We start from the raw sequence: 14,681 nt of genomic DNA, 5'->3' as shown, positions 1-14,681 counted from the left end.
AGGTGATACATTTAAACTTTCAATTTTCTGGGCAAGAGCCTCCACTTTTGCATTAACATGATCAAGGCTACTTATCTCGTACATGCCAGTTTTCGTTTGAGGTTTTTCTACCATTGTTCGGTCGCTTCCCCACTGAAAATGGTTTTGTGCCATGCTCTCAATAAGTTGATAAGCGTCAGCGTAAGGTTTATCCATAAACGCACCACCTGCGGCGACGTCTATTGTTAATCTTGTGTTGTACAAGAGACCATTATAGAAGGTGTGAATTACTAACCAGTCCTCTAAACCATGGTGTGGGCAAAGTCTCATCATGTCTTTGTATCTTTCCCATGCTTCGAAGAGAGACTCGTTATCTTTCTGCTTAAATCCATTTATCTGGGCTCTTAACATAGCTGTTTTGCTTAGAGGAAAATATCGGGCAAGAAAGACTTTCTTCAACTCATTCCATGTGGTGACTGAGTTGGAAGGAAAAGACTGAAGCCATCTTCTAGCTTTATCTCTTAACGAGAAAGGAAAGAGACGAAGTCGAATTGCCTTTGAAGTGATACCATTAGCTTTAACAGTATCAGCGTATTGAACAAATACGGATAAATGAAGGTTTGGATCCTCGGTAGGATTTCCAGAAAATTGGTTCTGTTGCACTGCCTGCAACAATGAAGGTTTAAGTTCAAAGTTGTTTGCTTCGATTACGGGTGGAGCAATACTCGAATGTGGCTCATCTTGTAATGGAGCAGCGTAATCTAGAAGAGCACGAGCTGGTTCTGCCATCTCGGGTATCGGCGAAGGAAGAAGATTTTTGAGATCAGGAATTTCGATTGGAGGAAGATTGTTTGCAACACGATACTCCCGAATTCGTCGTAAGACTCGAAGATATCGTTCAACGTCGTTGATTCGTAAGTAATACGGTTCGCCTTGTGAGCGAGTGCGTGGCATACAAATCAACAAAAGACAAAAGGAAAAATAAAAATTGCCTTAGTCTCTACAACGTAACAGAAGAGTTACGATATCGACTAAATAAAAATCCCCGGCAACGGCGCCAAAAACTTGATCGCGACTTTATGAGTCTATTGGGGTATTAACTGCAAGTGCACAGTCTAATCGCGTAGTTTTAAAAGATATCGATCCCACAGGGACTTAATGAATCGATATACCGTTTTTCTAGGGTTACTTCGTAAAGCTAAGGCGGATGATACTTTGATGAAAAGTAGAACTAAATATCAAATAACACGGATATCGGTATGTAGTTCGTCGTAATTAGGGAATCAAATCTTCGTTGGTTTCTTAGTTTTAAAATAAGTCTTCTTAGTAGACACTATTGATTAAAAGTCTTTTCTCAAACTCTCGCTCTGTTGAATTAGACTATGATTTTACCTTAACATACGCTCTCACTATTTAGTTAACACTAAAATCACTTTTTGAAAACAATAGAATCTATAGAAACTCTTTTTATTAAAATACTAACGGTTTAAACACCCTCGTCTCAAATCTCGCTATGTTGACTTAGATTATATGATTAAACTTAAATGCTTAACTCTCGTCCTCACATTTAACCTTTGAAAATACTTTTTGAAAATGATTAGAATTTAATTAACTCTAAAAATTGCTTTCGCCCTGATTTAAAGTTAATGTCCAATTTACACTGTCCAGTTAAAAGCTCAAATTATCGTTCTATTGATTTCAACTTCTTTATGTCTTTTACTCTCGTACAAAAACTTTAGTATTAACTCTGTAAATTGAGACCATAAAAAGAGTGACTATATTTTTAAATAAATTTAAACCGACTCAGTTTTGATTCCTTTATTCCGCTTACTTTACATACCGATATCTAAATTAATTAGCCGGACATGCTAAACAGGCCTAAACAATTATTATGCTTAAATACAGCCATATCGGACAAACAATATAGATAAACAGCAGCACAAAGCATATATTAGTTAAAACAATAAATTAATGAACCTGTAAAATTAATAGAAATCTTGGTTGTTCCCTAGCTTCGATGTTTGAACACTCCACCACAAACCGATTGGATTTGTTCTTCACAATTCTTGAGCAGACAGGAAAATAAAAACAAAGAATTAAAATACTATGATCTAACGTAAGGTTAGATCCAGTGAAAGTTACACAATAGTTTCCGGTGTAGAAACTATTGTGAGAAACTTAATTGAATGCCAAAAAAATTAAGCTAACAAAGAAAAAGGAAGTAAAAATGCTAAGGGAATAAACTGCTGAAGAAAATATGGAATGCTAGGAAAAAATATAATGCTGTAAAAAATAATGCACGGCGTGGAAATATGGAAAAGAGAGGAAAGCTTCAATTGGATCCCTTGAGGTGTATTTATATGCCTCCATAAAGTAACCGTTTTTTCCAAAGTCTCTTCATTAGGTTTTTCAAAGCGTCAACGAGTCCAGCGGAGAAATAGGTGAGAAGCGCTTCTGGTAGGCGCGTCAAAGGCTGAAAAATAGGAGTGGGGGTGTGACGTCCGTCACACCATGTGTTACGCTCGTAACACTAAGCAAAGGGGTGTGACGCTCGTCACACTATGCGTGGCGGTCGTCATAGGCCATTTCCCTTGTAGTTGGCGTGGGCTGGGCTTTAGTGAAATGCTTTTCCTAGAGACTCTTCTTTTTGCACCCCTTTTCTTTCCTTTTCACACATGCTTCAGTTTATGTTACCAGAAATGAATAGAAGGAAAATACCAAGTAATATCGAATAATATAAAATAAATCGAATCAAATAATAATATAATTTAATTAAATCGAGTCAAAAAATGTGATATTATTTCATGTTATCAAACTCCCCCATACTTAGACTTTTGCATGTCCTCAAGCAAGATATAATGTATAAATCCATTTATAATATTAGCCAGATGAAATTTCAAAACACACATCAATTCGTACTAGGTTGCAAGTAAATCTTATTTAGAAATAACCTGAGTTTAGTCTTAACATCAGCAACTACCGTCACAACATCAGATAACCCCGCCTTATGCAAACTAGTTCGAGTCATGCTATTATAGCTAGCCTAGTTCTTTTACTCTTATTTCACCCGTTTTCATTCTAGCGAAATCACATTAAGCCCTTTATCGTTTCGCGCACATAGTGGAGTAACCGGTTAGTGATTCTGATCCCCTTTTAGCTAGAAGCTCTGGTACATAAGTTGGATAAATTCGTTATTTAGTCCATTGCAAATTGCGGGGGACCAGATACCTGCTGAACCAACTCATAATGGATCTTTCATATTATGCTTTTGTAGGGTCCGCAACCTTTGGATTAAATGATCTGGTAAGGATCACCTAACTTAATTAGTGCATTTCCTGATATATTTTTTTATGTTGTTTTGGGAATCATTCACTTATATTCATCGGCTCTCCACGTAGTTTGCTATCAAGATGGTGCCGACTTCTCGTATAAACTACTCGGGGTTACTATAAGACTAAAAGTGCAAGGAATTGGTATAATAGGTATTTATCCTGATCTAACATGTTGAGGTTTTTAGAGCGTTGAGGTGGTAATAATTTTGTCTTGATTTCACTCAAGTTTTATAAAATGAGCAACCTTTATACTTATCGAGTGTGTTAAGTCTTAAATTTTTGTTATGGCTCAAGAAAATTGAGGGGAATAGATAATACAAAATTTTCACACTAGGGACTTGACTTAAAATAAATTATTATTATTAATATTTTTTTTTTATATGGAAGGGAAATAACATACTTGAAAGGGAAATAAATATAACTGAAACAAAGTTTTCCCTCCTACACTTAAATGGAATATTGTCCCCAATGTTTCAAAAAAAAGAAAAGAAAAGGAAAAGAAAATGGAACCCAAACTCAATTCTGCCTTCCGCCTCTTGTTCTCGGACCCGGTGAACGTTGACGTACGCCTAAGTCATCAAACCTGTGGAGTAAGTCAGTGAACCGCTGGTCGGTTATTGCATTCCTCTCTTGTTGTTGTTGTTGCATCTGGCGCATAAGTTGCATTACTTATAGATTCTGCGCCTTCATGGTATCAAGCCGTTGGGCCTGATGTTCAATAGCATCCATGATACCATCATTTGTTGCGAGCCTTCTTCTTCGACGACGTCGGGAGGATGGACCAGTTACATCATCAGAAGGATTTTGTAGGACCGAATGTTGTTCAGGACCTTGATCGTCGTGCGCCATTTCCTCAAACTCGATTGGGGGCGGGTTTGCTTGTGTAGGCTCGGTAGGTTCGGGAGCATTCAGATCATAGATGAATCGGAGAGGGTTAGTGACATCTATAAGGGAAATGTTGGGCATAACAACGCTTGGGACTGCTTGGTTATTCACCATAAGATACGAAGAATGAAAACTAAATAAAATCAAAAAAAGAATAATCAAAGAAGAAATAAAAATAAAAATTTTGTGGGTTGTCTCCCACGAAGCGCTTTGTTTAATGTCGCAAGCTCGACATAAAACTATTAAATGTTAATCTATAAATTATGAAGACATTACGTCAAAGTGCAGGACTTGCGAGTCTTCATTGTTCTCAGCATAATGATAATGTTTTAGACGCTGCGCGTTTATGATAAATGGTTCAATAGATTTTCCTTTAATTTCTACAGCTCCACTGGGAAAGACATTGGTGATTTGGAAAGGGCCTGACCATCTAGATCGTAGCTTTCCTGGGAATAACTTAAGTCTAGAGTTAAACAATAGGACTATATCGCCTTGTTTGAAAGTTTTTCTTGATATACGTTTATCATGCCATTTTTTCGTTCTTTCCTTGTAGATTCTGGCATTTTCGTAGGCGTCTTGTCTAAGTTCCTCTAATTCGTTTATATCAAGAATTCGCTTTTCACTGGCGGCCTTATAGTTTAAATTTAAATTTTTAATAGCCCAATAGGCCTTATGTTCTAATTCTACCGGGAGGTGGCAAGTTTTACCATAAATAAGCTTAAATGGGGTTGTTCCTATGGGAGTTTTGTAAGCGGTTCGATAAGCCCATAAAGCTTCAGGTAATTTTGATGACCAGTCTTTTCTTGATGTAGTGACTGTTTTTTCCAATATCTGTTTAATTTCTCTATTAGACACTTCCACTTGTCCACTAGTTTGAGGGGGTAAGGTGTTGCTACTCGATGTTTTACACCATACTTAAACAATAATTTTTCGAGTATCCTAGATATGAAATGCGATCCACCGTCACTGACGACTATTCTTGGGACACCAAATCTTGGAAAGATTATATTTTTAAAGAGTCTAATTACTACTCGGGTGTCGTTTGTTGGAGAAGTTATAGCTTCAATCCATTTTGATATGTAGTCAACTGCTACGAGTATGTACTTGTTACCAAAAGAAGGTGGGAAAGGTCCCATGAAATCTATTCCCCACACATCGAAAATTTCTACTTCCAAAATGCCTTTTTGTGGCATTTCGTCACGTCTAGATATGTTTCCTGTGCGTTGACACCTATCGCATTTCTTGACAGCGGTATGTACATTCTTCCATATGCTTGGCCAATAAAGACCGGCTCGTAGGATCTTTGAGCAGGTTTTGGATGTACTTGCATGTCCACCATAAGGAGCGGAATGACAATGTTGGATTATACTTTCTACCTCTTCTTCAGGTATACAACGACGGAAAATACCATCGGGGCCTCTTTTGAAAAGTAAAGGGTCGTCCAATAATAATGTTTTATGTCATGGAAGAATCGTTTCTTTTGTTGGTATGATAAATCAAGTGGAACCACTCCGGCAGCTAAATAATTAACGAAATCAGCGTACCATGGTGTAATGCATATAGCCAAGGTGGTCTCTACCTGTTCATCAGCTCTATTTTCTTCCAAATCAGTTATAAGTTTATCGTATGAGAAATCATCATTGATAGAGGTTCTTTCCGGTTCCAGGTTTTCAAGTCTAGAGAGGTGATCTGCTACTACGTTTTCAGTTCCATTTTTATCTTTGATTTCCAAATCAAATTCTTGTAGCAACAAAATCTACCTTAGGAGTCTAGGTTTAGCGTCCTTTTTTGTTAAGAGGTACTTAATGGCAGCGTGATCAGTGTAAACTATTATTTTAGCTCCGACCAAGTAGGAACGAAATTTATCTAGTGCAAATACTACTGCTAAAAGTTCTTTCTCGGTCGTGGTGTAATTCATTTGCGCTTCATCTAGAGTTCTACTCGCATAATATATGACGTGAAGTTTTTTATCCTTTCGTTGTCCTAAAACAGCGCCTACGGCGTAGTCACTTGCGTCACACATTATTTCGAATGGTTCATTCCAATCCGGGGTCTGCATTATGGGTGCGGAGATCAATGCTAGTTTAAGTGTTTGAAATGCTTCTAAACATTTATTGTCGAAGATGAATTCAGCATTTTTCATTAATAGTCCGGTTAAAGGTTTAGTTATTTTAGAGAAATCTTTAATGAATCGTCGGTAAAAACCGGCATCTCCTAAGAAGCTTCGTATTTCTCTCACAGTTTTCGGAGGTTGAAGGTTTTCGATTACTTCTATTTTTGCTTTGTCTACTTCAATTCCTCTATTTGATATGATGTGTCCTAAAACAATTCCTTCTTGTACCATAAAGTGACATTTTTCCCAATTAAGTACTAGGTTTACTTTTACACGTCATTCTAGAACTCTTTCTAGGTTTTCAAGGCATTCTTCAAAACTTTGTCTGCATACGGAAAAGTCATCCATAAAGACTTCCATGATGTTTTCGAGAAAATCGGCGAATATTGCCATCATGCACCTTTGGAAGGTTGCAGGAGCATTGCACAAGCCTAACGGCATTCGTCGATAAGCGAAGGTACCAAAAGGACATGTGAACGTTGTTTTTTCTTGGTCATCAGGATGAATTGGTATTTGAAAGAAGCCTGAGTAACCGTCTAGATAGCAGAAATGAGAATGCTTGGCTAATCGTTCTAACATCTGGTCTATGAATGGTAAAGGAAAATGATCTTTTCAGGTTGCTTTGTTTAGCTTTCTATAATCAATGCACATTCTCCATCCCGATTCAATTCGTTTGGTTATAGTTTTTCCTTTTTCATTTTCGATCACTATTGTACCTCCTTTCTTTGGTACTACGTGTACAGGACTAACCCATTTGCTATCGGATATAGGATATATGATACCTGCCTCTAATAACTTCGTTACTTCCTTTTTCACTACCTCACTCAGGATCGGGTTTAGTCTCCTCTGATGTTCCCTAGAAGTTTTACAGTCTTCTTCTAGCATGATGCGGTGCATACAAATAGAAGGACTTATCCCTTTGAGATCGGTGATGTTGTATCCTAGTGCGGTTGGATATTTTCTTAAGATATATAGGAGATTTTCGATTTCGAGTTTTCCTAGGTCTGCATTGACTATTATGGGTCGTTCAAGTTCTAAGTCTAGGAATTCATATCTCAGATTTTTGGGAAGTGTTTTCAGGTCGAGGGTTGGTTTCTTAAGGCATTGCGTAGGATCTGATGTTATTGCTAAACATTGATTCAGTCTGTCTTCTACACGATAGTCGGGAAAATCGTCATTTTCTAATTCTGTTTCTTTTATGCATTCATCGATGATATCCATGAAGTAACATGTGTCTTCTATTGCAGGTGCTTTCAAAAATTTGGAAAGAATAAACTCAATTTTCTCTTCTCCTACTTCGAAAGTGAGTCGTCCTCATTTTACGTCTATGATAGCACCGGCGGTTGCTAAGAAGGGTCTTCCCAGTATAATGGGTGTAACTTCATCTTCTCTTATGTCCATAATTATAAAATCGGTGGGAATGTAGAATTGACCTATGCGCACGGGAACGTTTTCAAGAATTCCTACGGGATATCTAACGGAACGATCTGCTAATTGCACAGATATTTTAGTTGGTCTTAATTCTCCCATTTCAAGTCTCTCGCATATGGACAAGGGCATAACACTAATATCGGCTCCTAAATTGTATAAAGCTTTGTCTATAATAAATTTTCCTATATGACAAGGTATAGAGAAACTACTAGGGTCTTTAAGTTTAGGAGGCATGTTCTGGATTATTGCACTAGACTCAGCAGTGAGTGTAACGATTTCGCTCTCTTCAAGTTTCCTTTTATTAGATAGAATTTCTTTTAAGAAATTAGCATATGAAGGCATCTGTGTAATAGCTTCTGTAAAAGGAATGGTGACGTTTAATTGTTTCAGTAGGTCAACAAATTTTTTAAATTAGCCCGCGTCTTTGGTTTTAATTAGCCTCTGAGGATAAGGGATAGGTGGTTTGTAAGGCGGCGGAGGTACATAAGGTTCTTTGTTTTCTACGATTTCCTTATTACACTCTTCCTTTTCCTTAGGTTTACTTTCTTCCTCAGTTGACTTTTTAGAGTTTTGGTTATCAATCCTTGGGTCAGACGGTCCTTCCACCTCTGTTCCACTTCTTAATATAATTGCATGAGCGTGGCTTTTCGGATTTGGTTGGGGCTGTCCAGGAACGGTACCAGTTGGGGCAGCAGTAGGCGCTTGTTGTTGAGCTACTTGCGAGATTTGTGTTTCCAGCATTTTGTTATGGGTAGCCAGGGCATCTACTTTACTTGCTAGTTGTTTAATTTGTTCGTTAGTGTGTACATTCTGGTTTAAGAACTCTTTATTGGTTTGCTGTTGAGAAGCTATGAAGTTCTCCATCATGATTTCCAAATTGGATTTTCTAGGAACGTTATTGTTAGGTGTAGATGTGGTCGGCTTTTGATATCCAGGAGGCATAGCTGGGGCTTGACTGGGAGCTTGTCCTGGTGCGTATAAAGCGTTGTTACTCTTATATGAAAAATTAGGATGGTTCTTCCAGTTTGAGTTATAGGTATGCGAGTAAGGATTTCCTTGAGCATAGTTCACCTGCTCTGCTTGGATTCCTGTTAGGAGTTGACAATCTGTAGGAGTGTGACCTTGAATTCCACAGACTTCGCATTTTTGAGTTACGGCAACCACGGTGGCTGGAGTTGATACATTTAAACTTTCAATTTTCTGGGCAAGAGCCTCCACTTTTGCATTAACATGATCAAGGCTACTTATCTCGTACATGCCAGTTTTCGTTTGAGGTTTTTCTACCATTGTTCGGTCGCTTCCCCACTGATAATGGTTTTGTGCCATGCTCTCAATAAGTTGATAAGCGTCAGCGTAAGGTTTATCCATAAACGCACCACCTGCGGCGGCATCTATTGTTAATCTTGTGTTGTACAAGAGACCATTATAGAAGGTGTGAATTACTAACCAGTCCTTTAAACCATGGTGTGGGCAAAGTCTCATCATGTCTTTGTATCTTTCCCATGCTTCGAAGAGAGACTCGTTATCTTACTACTTAAATCCATTTATCTGGGCTCTTAACATAGCTGTTTTGCTTGGAGGAAAATATCGGGCAAGAAAGACTTTCTTTAACTCATTCCATGTGGTGACTGAGTTGGAAGGAAAAGACTGAAGCCATCTTCTAGCTTTATCTCTTAACGAGAAAGGAAAGAGACGAAGTCGAATTGCCTCTGAAGTGACATCATTAGCTTTAACAGTATCAGCGTATTGAACAAATACGGATAAATGAAGGTTTGGATCCTCGGTAGGATTTCCAGAAAATTGGTTCTGTTGCACTGCCTGCAACAGTGAAGGTTTAAGTTCGAAGTTGTTTGCTTCGATTGCGGGTGGAGCAATACTCGAATGCGGCTCATCTTGCGATGGAGCAGCGTAATCTCGAAGAGCACGAGCTGGTTCTGCCATCTCGGGTATCGGCGAAGGAAGAAGATTTTTGAGATCAGGAATTTCGATTGGAGGAAGATTGTTTGCAACACGATACTCCCGAATTCGTCGTAAGACTCGAAGATATCGTTCAACGTCGTTGATTCATAAGTAATACGGTTCTCCTTGTGAGCGAGTGGGTGGCATACAAATCAACGAAAGACAAAAGGAAAAATAAAAATTGCCTTAGTCTCTACAGCGTAACAGAAGAGTTACGATATCGACTAAATAAAAATCCCCAGCAACGGCGCCAAAAACTTGATCGCAACTTTATGAGTCTATTGGGGTATTAACTGCAAGTGCACAGTCTAATTGTGTAGTTTTAAAAGATATCGATCCCACAGGGACTTAATGAATCGCTATACCGTTTTTCTAGGGTTACTTCGTAAAGCTAAGGCGGATGATACTCTGATGATTAGGGGGAAAAGTAGAACTAAAATTGGATCTAAATTAAATATCAAATAACGCGGATATCGGTATGTAGTTCGTCGTAATTAGGGAATCAAATCTTCGTTGGTTTCTTAGTTTTAAAATAAGTCTTCTCAGTAGACACTATTGATTAAAAGTCTTTTCTCAAACTCTCGCTCTGTTGAATCAGACTATGATTTTACCTTAACATACGCTCTCACTATTTAGTTAAAACTAAAATCACTTTTTGAAAACAATAGAATCTATAGAAACTCTTTTTATTAAAATACTAACCGTTTAAACACCCTCGTCTCAAACTCTCGCTATGTTGACTTAGATTATATGATTAAACTTAAATGCTTAACTCTCGTCCTCACATTTAACCTTTGAAAATACTTTTTGAAAATGATTAGAATTTAATTAACTCTAAAAATGGCTTTCGCCCTGATTTAAAGTTAATGTCCAATTTACACTGTCCAGTTAAAAGCTCAAATTGTCGTTCTATTGATTTCAACTTCTCTATGTCTTTTACTCTCGTACAAAAACTTTAGTATTAACTCTGTAAATTGAGACCATAAAAAGAGTGACTATATTTTTAAATAAATTTAAACCGACTCAGTTTTGATTCCTTTATTCCGCTTACTTTACATACCGATATCTAAATTAATTAGCCGGACATGCTAAACAGGCCTAAACAATTATTATGCTTAAATACAGCCATATCGGACAAACAATATAGATAAACAGCAGCACAGAGCATATATTAGTTAAAACAATAAATTAATGAACCTGTAAAATTAATAGAAATCTTGGTTGTTCCCTAGCTTCGATGTTTGAACACTCCACCACAAACCGATTGGATTTGTTCTTCACAATTCTTGAGCAGACAGGAAAATAGAAACAAAGAATTAAAATACTATGATCTAACGTAAGGTTAGATCCAGTGAAAGTTACACAATAGTTTCCGGTGTAGAAACTATTGTGAGAAACTTAATTGAATGCCAAAAAAATTAAGCTAACAAAGAAAAAGGAAGTAAAAATGCTAAGGGAATAAACTGCTGAAGAAAATATGGAATGCTAGGAAAAAATATAATGCTGTAAAAAATAATGCACGGCGTGGAAATATGGAAAAGAGAGGAGAGCTTCAATTGGATCCCTTGAGGTGTATTTATATGCCTCCATAAAGTAACCGTTTTTTCCAAAGTCTCTTCATTAGGTTTTTCAAAGCGTCAACGAGTCCAGCAGAGAAATAGGTGAGAAGCGCTTCTGTTACGCGCGTCAAAGGCTGAAAAATAGGAGTGGGGGTGTGACGTCCGTCACACCATGTGTTACGCTCGTAACACTAAGCAAAGGGGCGCGACGCTCGTCACACAATGCGTGGCGGTCGTCACAGGCCATTTCCCTTGTAGTTGGCGTGGGCTGGGCTTTAGTGAAATGCTTTTCCTAGAGACTCTTCTTTTTGCACCCCTTTTCTTTCCTTTTCACACATGCTTCAGTTTATGTTACCTGAAATGAATAGAAGGAAAATACCAAGTAATATCGAATATTATAAAATAAATCGAATCAAATAATAATATAATTTAATTAAATCGAGTCAAAAAATGTGATATTATTTCATGTTATCAAACTCCCCCATACTTAGACTTTTGCTTGTCCTCAAGCAAGATATAATGTATAAATCGATTTATAATATTAGCCAGATGAAATTTCAAAACACACATCAATTCGTACTAGGTTGCAAGTAAATCTTGTTTAGAAATAACCTGAGTTTAGTCTTAACATCAGCAACTACCGTCACAACATCAGATAACCCCGCCTTATGCAAACCAGTTCGAGTCATGCTATTATAGCTGCATTCTTTGCCATAGATCTTGGTTTGTTATCTCCTGCTAGTTGGTAATATATTTCCCCCCAAGTAGATTTTATGTTTGATCTCCCCATGAAGAGTCAACCCTATAAGCAGAAAGTGTTTATCCTTTCTTCCATATTCCTCACTGAGTTATGTCCTCGTGGATGATGGTTGTTTCTGTTTCCTCCAAACACATATATTGGGATGGAGTTTCCCCTGGGTTATATCCTCACAGGGATGAGTCTTGTTTCATCGTACCTCTCTAGTTTGTTCCTAGATTGGCGGCTCTTGTTTTTTCCTGCGCTTCCCCGTAGTTTAGATGAATGATTTCTCAGTAACCAGTAATTGTACATCTTTTCCCCGGCGGAGTTTGTGGTTTTCTACCCTTATACCGGTAGTTGTAAACCCTATTTTTATCCCCTTGTAGAGTTAACCTTTTTGATTCATCCTAACTGATGACGGTTACTCTTCCGCGATTTTCTACGCAGTATCTGGTAGATGTAATCCCCTCCTTGACGGTTATCTTTATCCAATATTCGGTATTGACAATCCTTCCTCCTTTTTGAGTATATCTCCCAGTAACCGGTGATATATCTCCTGGATCATTTCTTTTGTCAATGTATCCCCATCGGGTCATCTTTCATTTGCCGTTTGTCGGTAATTATCGTTTCTCTCTTTGATTGGTCATCATTTTATACCTTGTATTTGGTATCCCGATGCCCTTTTCTTTCGGATGATTTATCCTTCATTAACCCAGTAACCGGTTGTGGATAATCTTCCATGCGAGTGTGTTATCTACGTTCTGACGGTAATAGATAATATATCTCATGCACTCTTTGGTCGAAGTCTTTTGTTCTTCCCCAGTCGAGTAAGATTTGTATCCCCTTTTGGGGAGTCGAATGCCCATCCTGTAATCGAGTCTGCTTTTTGGCCCTCTTTTGGATGATGAGTGTCTTGGAAATATTCCCCAATTCACACCTTGGTCGGTCACCTATTATATGCCCAGTAACCGGTATCCCTGGTGTTCCTTCCTCTCTGCTCCCTATTATGACTTTTGTCCCCTGTGGAGTCAGATTTTCCTGAGTTGAAATATACCTTTTTAGGTTTTCCTCAGATGATTTCGGACGTTTGATATCTCTCACCCTTATACCAGTCTTGGATATTCATTCTCCCCGAGCATGTTGTTCTTTCACCCTCATACCGGTGTTTTTATCACATGTCTCCTTGAGCTTATTACCCAGTAACCGGTAATACCTCATCCTGGTGATTCCCCGGAGGAGTCCTGTTTGGACATTCCTTAGTGAAGTCCCTTAGTGGATTTCCCCCATCTGAGTCCGGATTTTCATCTGAAGTATCCTTTGTGCATAGTTCCGCTGTATTGGCATATTCTCCAATACATGCCTCGTTGAATCTGCTCGAGTCCTTCCATTGATTTATTTTCATGGAATTCTTCTCATGTCTCTTAGTAAGTTCTAAGTCGTGACCTGCTCACGCAATTTATCTCCTTTCTTATCCTCATAAGAGTCCCAGAGTCTCTGTCCAATTGGGTGTATTACTCATGTGGATTGTCAGTTTCTCCGGATTTCTTTTCTTCTTTGCGGACACATATCCCCATAGAGTATTACTTTTTTGAATACATACATATGCATCATGAGGTCTCTTAGGGACCAAAATTCGTCTCTTTGTTATTATTTAAGCCCATTCTACCTCGTCGAGACGAAGATTTTAACCTTCACTTCTCCGGCTAGAATGACCTTAAATAGGGGCATCTGTAAGACCCTAATTTTGACCCTAAGATCCCTCATGGCATCATAACATTGCACTTGCATAGCCTCAAGGATCATAAGCATCTTGGTTCCCTTTGCCTTTGGGTTGGGATCTCTTGTGAGTGGTTTGAGATCACCAAGCATGCTTGAATTGTATATTATTTCTTTTTCTCATTTTTATTTACTAACCAAAAGCACAAAAATATGTCACTAACATCTTTTGTTTGTAGCTTGAGCAGTCACAAGATCCAAAGCTTCTAGGTGATCCTATATGCATTGATATGGTCAAGAGAAGATGAAAGCAAGCATGGTAATGGTTCCGAAAGCTCTCATCCATCAAATATGCCTCCCAAGTATCTCAATTCATTATTTTGATCAAAGCAAATCAAAGGGTTTGAGGTTTGTTTCCCAAGGAAACCCTAATTCATCTGTTCATCAACTGTGCCTTGCTCATGAAGTAACCTCAACCCATGGTCAAATACAATCAAGGGAAGTTCTTTAATTCATCATTTCATGCATATTTGAACTTATTTGAGTGTCCTCAATCATCAATTCATCAAGATATGAGGTGTGGACATGGGAAGTTGATCAGTCAATTCATCTGACTATTTTGAAATACACTGACACCTAACGTTTTATGTCTTGGTCAAATGGAGATGACCCCAAGAGCAAATATGTTCTTAAGAACAATATGAATAACTTTCATGTTCATCAAAATATTATTTGAAGCTTGGAAGGTCATCATCCATTCCGAAACATTATAGGTCATTTTGACTGAAACCCTAATTTTGGGTCAACTTCCCAAGAACATAACTCATTCATTTTTCATGATTTTGAGGTGAGACTTAATGCATTGGAAAGCTTAATGTTTCTAATTCAAATATTATGTTGAGAAAAATTACAAAATCTCAAAATAAATACATGTGATATTGCAAAACATTATATGTCACTTTGGGCCA

General features: G+C 37.9%; 2 non-coding genes across 2 annotated transcripts; both read left to right on the top strand.

Moving 5' to 3' along the window:
- The first annotated feature begins 283 nt into the window (after positions 1-283).
- On the top strand, positions 284-390 carry LOC127116045 (small nucleolar RNA R71). Its single transcript, XR_007801033.1, has one exon. It is a non-coding gene; the product is annotated as a small nucleolar RNA R71 (small nucleolar RNA).
- An 8,806-nt stretch (positions 391-9,196) lies between these two features.
- On the top strand, positions 9,197-9,303 carry LOC127116671 (small nucleolar RNA R71). The gene has a single exon (XR_007801474.1). It is a non-coding gene; the product is annotated as a small nucleolar RNA R71 (small nucleolar RNA).
- Positions 9,304-14,681: the final 5,378 nt, after the last annotated feature.

The sequence above is a fragment of the Lathyrus oleraceus genome, chromosome 1 (genome assembly GCF_024323335.1).
Source record: "Lathyrus oleraceus cultivar Zhongwan6 chromosome 1, CAAS_Psat_ZW6_1.0, whole genome shotgun sequence".
NCBI lineage: Eukaryota > Viridiplantae > Streptophyta > Magnoliopsida > Fabales > Fabaceae > Lathyrus > Lathyrus oleraceus.
Note: the sequence above shows the minus strand (reverse complement) of the source record. Positions and strands in the feature narration are given on the sequence as shown.